The 6108-nt window shown below is 37.6% G+C and overlaps 1 pseudogene; it reads right to left on the bottom strand.

The window, feature by feature from the left end:
- Positions 1-5265: 5265 nt before the first annotated feature.
- On the bottom strand, positions 5266-5753 carry LOC128113067 (swi5-dependent recombination DNA repair protein 1 homolog; annotated as a pseudogene).
- Between the last annotated feature and the right edge of the window lie 355 nt (positions 5754-6108).

Genomic DNA, 6108 nt, shown 5'->3' with positions numbered 1-6108 from the left:
ATGACCCCTAGATATTTTTATCTTTATTTTTAATTGGCATTATTCATTATACATGATTCCATAAAGACATTTTCATACAAGTACATGATATGCTTTGACTACATCTTTCCTGGCAAGCTTCTTTCTTCCTGTTTCTTACCCACACCCTTGTAGCTCCCATTCTTTCCCCTAAAGTGTTGATTCTACTTCCATGTCATATACCACACATTACCATAGGTTTCTATAGAAACGCTGGGACCCACAAATAAGAGAAAACATGACATTTGTCTTTCTGAAACTGGCTTAACTCATTTAATTTGATAATCTCCAATTTCCTGAAAATTATATAATCTTAGTCTTCTTTTTTTTTAAAGATTTATTTATCATGTATACAGAAGAGGGTGCCAGATCTTATTACAGATGATTATGAGCCACCATGTGGGTGCTGGGAATTGAACTCAGAACCTCTGGAAAAGCAGTTGGTGCTCTTAACCTCTGAGCCATCTCTCCAGCCCAATCTTAGTCTTTTTTATAGCTGAATTTTAATACATAGACATACCATGTTTCCTTTTTCACACCTCTGTTGACAGAAACCGAGATTGGTTCTACATCTTGCTATTGTGACTAGTACAATAATATGTATTGAAGTGCAACATCTGTGGTATATTGACTTAGAGTTCTGAACATAAACATCCAGAAGAGAGTCATAGGTTAGATCCATTTTGAGTTTTGGAATGCATTCATACTGATTTCCATAATAACTGGAAAAATCTTCCTTCCCAGAAGAAATTTATAAAAACTCCCCTTCTCCATACCCTCACCAGCATGTGTTATGACACATTTTCTTAAAGACTGTCATTCTGCCTGGAGTAAAATGAATCTCAAAGCTGATTTATTTGTAGTTATCTGAGGATTGATTAGGTTGATCATTTTTCATGCTGGTTGGAAAATTGTTCTTCATTTTTTGAGAAATGTTTGTTCATCTCTTTATCCCATTTAATGATTAGATTGTTTGATTCTTTGTTATTTTGTTGTTTTGGTGTTTTTTTTTTTTTTTTTTTACTTCTTTGTGTATTCTAGATACTAAGTCTCTAGCAAGTAAGTAGTTAGCAAAGATTTTCTCCCATTCTGTTAACTGTCTCTACAATCAGTTACTTGTTTCCTAGGCTCTTTTGGACAATACAGGTCTTGATGGAAATAATTGATCTGAGCAAGTTCTATTTTAAGAAATACTGGATCACAAGGGAAATGATTACTATTTATACTCACACACACAAAAAAGAATGCAGGTGGTTTAGACTTAGTCACATGAAACAATGCTGGATGGGGAGACTACCAACAGCAAATGTTTCATTTGATCCTTCTGGCTTTTTCTGTGTTTTTGTTTGTTTTGTTTTGTTTTTTCCTTTATTTTTTGTTTTATCAGTTGAAATAAATGTGTATTAGAATTAGCCAGCAGGACTCAGTTTAGGATCTCAATTAATCAGAAGCCAGCTGAATATATGCCTTCTTCTCTCTACCAGACCTTACCAGGGTATTGATTTTGACCACATCAATGTCATAGAGTTTCTCCATGGCCTGTTTGATCTGGGGCTTGTTGTCCTTGACATCCACAATGAGCACAAGTGTATTGTTGTCTCATACCTTCATGGCTGACTCAGTGGTTAGGGGGAATTTGATGATGGCATAGTGGTCAAGCTTGTTTCTCCTGGATCCACTCTTATAAGGATATTTGGACAACCTTCAGAGCCTCAGGGCATTGGGCCTCAGGAAGGTGGGCACAGATCTTTTTGTGTTGTGACACCTTTCAGTTCTGCCTTTTTGCTTTCAAGCCTTTTGCTTTGGCTTCAGCTTTGGGAAGGAGGGCCAGGAGCTTCCTTCTTTGCTTTTGGAGCCATCTTGGCAAAAAGCTATTTTTCCGGGTTTGTTTTGGTTGATTGGTTGGTTGGGATTTTGTTTTGTTTTGTTTTGTTTCCCACAGCTCTCTTTGCTTTGGCCATCATTTCAAAACATCATTGTGAAATTTGATGCCATGAATGTTTGACTTTGCTTATTTCTGTGAGAGTTATGGTGGCAGGTCTTATTTTTACATTATCAATCTGTTTTCACATGGATTTTGTGTTTTGCAGATTGAGGGCCAAAGTTCATATTACCACTTGTATATATCCAGTTTCCCAAGTGCCAAATGTTGCAAATGCTATTATTTCTCCTGAATGGGCTTGGAACTTTTCAGAAATCATTTCTCCATATAGGCCATTGTTTACTTTGGGCTTTTTAATTCTATTCCAGCTTCTGGGTCAGTCTTCAGGACAGAAACACACTGTTCTCATTTTATAACTTTGTAGTATTATCAGTTACTATAAGGTCATCTCTTTTTTCTTCTTCCTTAAGTTGTCTTGACTAATTGGTGTCAAATTCCACAAAAACTTTAGGATGAGGTTTTGGTTTTGGTTTTATTCTGGTTTTTTTTTTTTTGGTGTGTGTGTGTATGTTTGTGTGTGTGTGTGTGTGTGTGTGTGTGTGTGTGTGTGTGTGTGTGTGTGTTTGTGTGTGTGTTTTGATTTCTGTAAAATAAAATCTAAAATTTTTCACCAAATCTATAGTCTTCCTCTGGTAATATTGATATCTTAACATTATTAGTTCTTTCAGTTGAGAAACATGGAAGGTGTTTGTGTATATCTTATTTTTAATGTTTGTCAATTTCATTATGTAAATTCTTCACTCTCCCAGTTAACTCCTGCCTGTTTTATTATTTATTGCAAATAACATTTCTTTGATAACTTCCTTTGGGGATTTTTCATGGCTAGAGAGGAGAGATGCAACTAACTTTATGTTGAGTTCATCATTCTGTCCTTCCTGAATTTAGTGAATACTGACAGACTGTATACCACCTCTGGAGAAGTTTTCCAGATCTAAGATCACGTCACACAGACATACTTGGCATTTACTTTTCCAAATTTGACAGATTTTGTGTCTTCATCTTCTCTAATTTTTCTTGCTACAATGTCTAGGATTTTGGTGACAGAATTATTAAAAGTCTTATTGATCCTAGAGGGAAAGCTCTCATTCTCACTAATGAGTAGGCTAGTTTTCACTTCATGCAGGGGGTTTTCCTTCATGCATGGCACTTACTGTGTGGAGATAGCTTTCAACTGTTGATAATTTGCTAAGAATTTGTATGAGCTAAGGATGTTGGAACATTGCCAAATGACGACTTTGTGTGTCAGTTGAGATGAGGATGTCAGAATCTTTTCCAATTTATTCTATGAATGTGATCTATGGTTACTTTGTCTAGCCAAACCCATAGGAAGAGATATCCCCTAAATGATGGTAGGAGAGACTACAGGGTATGGTCCCAAATGGACCTGAGATGATTAAGATTCCAAAGAAAAGTGTAAGTGCCAGGATGATCATTCCAATGTGTACATAGAAAGTGCTTCAGTTTTCTGCGTGAAAAGATCATGAGGAAAGGAATGTTCTGCCTCCTTGTATTCACAAAGAAAGGATATGGCTATGAAATTTACATGAGGTTTAGGAGACTTGGCTCTTGGCCAAGACTAGTTTCTATCTAATTACTAACATAGTCAGCCTATGTTTTCTTGCATCAAACTAAACAGTTTCTTCAGCATTTTTGGCATGATCAAGATCCTAGCTTGGCCTCAAACCTGAAGAACAAAACATGCAGTTGACTGGGTCTCAAAAGATTCAAGGCACCAGGTGTTTTTTGCTCAGGATAAACAAAAAAAAGCAGAGGCATCAGGGATAGACCTAGAAATCTGTTGACCATCCATGAAGTCCAGGAATAAACCCCATTTGGTCACACTGCATAATTCTTCTAGTATGCTGCTGGACTCAGTTCACAGGATTTTGCTGGAAATGTTTAAACACTGCTCATAGGGATAGCAGTCTGTAGTTTTCTTAGAGTCTGCATAGTTATCCCCAGACTCCACACACCAGGCCCTGCATCCTCATAGCCACAATGGACTGCAGTAGTCCTAGGCGTTTAAAATATGAAAAACCAGCTCCTTTTCCACTTCTGTAGAATCACTATTTACTTTCCCCAACATCATTTCTGATTTTTACTAATTTGAGTCTTCTCTCTTGTTATAAAATTTTTCTTATTTTTTATTGTTTGAAACACTTATTTAGAGAAGGAGAAGAATACTTTGTTCATTAAAGTATCATGAGTAGCTTATTGAAAGCAAACATTTCTAAAGTTGTATTTTAGGAAGTTGACATCTCGAGTCAGTGGGAAAATTTAAGGAATATACTGATTTTATCAAAATATGGGATAGGTGAATAAGCAGTGTTCCTGGAGCAGAAATTTTGAACATTGTTCTCGGTTCTGGCAGCAGCAGAAATCGAGAGCTGTGGCAAACTATTTGTTTTACTCAAGCTTCAATTTTCTTATCTAGAAAATGAAGGAAGTGGACTGGCTTATCTCCAGAAAGACTTCCAGCAAGAAGCTTTATCATTTCTACTGCCTTGTATGTTTATCATTAGCATGTGTTTTTATTTATTTTGAGCAAATTACAGGGATTCCTGTGGATATTTTAATTATGTAAAGTAAGAGGGATTGTAACTGGCTTGCCTGGCAAGTATAAGGAAATACTAGAGAAATTCCTGTCTCCTTCCTTTGACTATCAAACTTTAGAAATAACAGACCTCAAGAAATTATAATCTTCCCTCAGGAATCTTGGCTTAGGAAGTGAAAAGTTGCTAAAGCCTGGGCCAGCCAGAGGGGAAACTACTCTTCCAGAAAGATATTTTCAACATGTCTGACCACTTCATTGGAAAGCCGAGTCCAAGGAGTGGTGGTCGATGATGAGCACGGTCACTATGCACCAGAACTGCTTATGTCAACTGTCTCTTGCCTTCTACTTAAACCTTACACCCACTAAGATCTCAGAAATCAGCTGAAATGGGCCTTGTATCTCTGTGGTCTTCTCTCAAGTGTGGACACACTAGAAAACCTCACCTTCCCTTGCTTTTGCTCTTAATGTAGCTCTTCTAGTTGACTAACTGAGGACACGTGACTGAGCCTGGTAACAATTTCTTTTTATTATTTCCGTACATGTATATAATGAACTACAAGGAACTTTCATCAGATTATCGTTTCTTTTCTTTTCTTTTTTTTACTTTTTTCCCCGAGACAGGGTTTCTCTATGTAGTTTTGGTGCCTTTCCTGGAACTCACTCTGTAGCCCAGGCTGGCCTCGAACTCACAGAGGTCTGCCTGCTGGGATTAAAGGCGTGTGCCACCACCGCCTGGCCGGATTATCTTTTCTTATATTTCATCTTCTTGAACCTGCCTTGTCAATTCTGCTATTTTTTTTTTCCCTTTAATCTTTCTTTAGTATTCTCATTCACAAAACTATTTTGGAAGGCACTGGATGATCCAGTATCAAGTGACTTAGATTCACATGTATTGATACTCTCCGAGCTACCTTTTTCAGATTCATTGTCTGTGTGTGTGTTTCAAACTCTCTTGGAACTCTGAACAGCTTTCTTCTTAGGAAGATGCTCCTGGTTCTGAAAAGGTCTGATCATTTTCTTCATTCTCTACTTTAAGACACTTCACCACAGAACGAGAAGAATGAGATGGAGATCGTGTTTTCTGTCTTTAAGGGTCCCACTCACAGATTGCTTTCCTGAACTATTTGTTTGGGGTGATGGCGGATTCTCACTCGTCTCAGGGGTGTCAGGTAAAATCGATGCTGAATCTGACAGGCTCTCCTTGGAAGTGAACTCCTGATTTCCTTCTTCATCAGCCATGCCCACAGCATGACACAACAGACACACAATAAGCACAGCCAAAGTAAATGGACCTCGTCCCAGGGGCGGGCCCAAGGGTGGCTCATTGCTTTTAAATACACACATTTATACGTTTACGTTTTCCCCTTATCCCTACATTAGTGGTGTCTCAGACATTGTATGGTATATTTCATTAAGGCTCATCTATCCTTTTTTTTCCTCTAATTTCTCTTGTGATTTTTTTCTTAGATCTATTGATGGTTCAGGTATTTAATTCAATCACCACAAGTCTTGTTTGCTTGGTTCCTACCTTCCAATTATATTTGCGTTAAGTTCATCATACTGTGACTAGGAAGATACTTGGTGACTATCCCTC

The sequence above is a fragment of the Peromyscus californicus genome, unplaced genomic scaffold (assembly GCF_007827085.1).
Source record: "Peromyscus californicus insignis strain IS unplaced genomic scaffold, ASM782708v3 Scaffold_17__1_contigs__length_78620276, whole genome shotgun sequence".
Taxonomy (NCBI): Eukaryota; Metazoa; Chordata; class Mammalia; order Rodentia; family Cricetidae; genus Peromyscus; species Peromyscus californicus.
The sequence above is the reverse complement of the archived record's forward strand: the minus strand, read 5'-3'. Positions and strand labels throughout refer to the sequence as shown.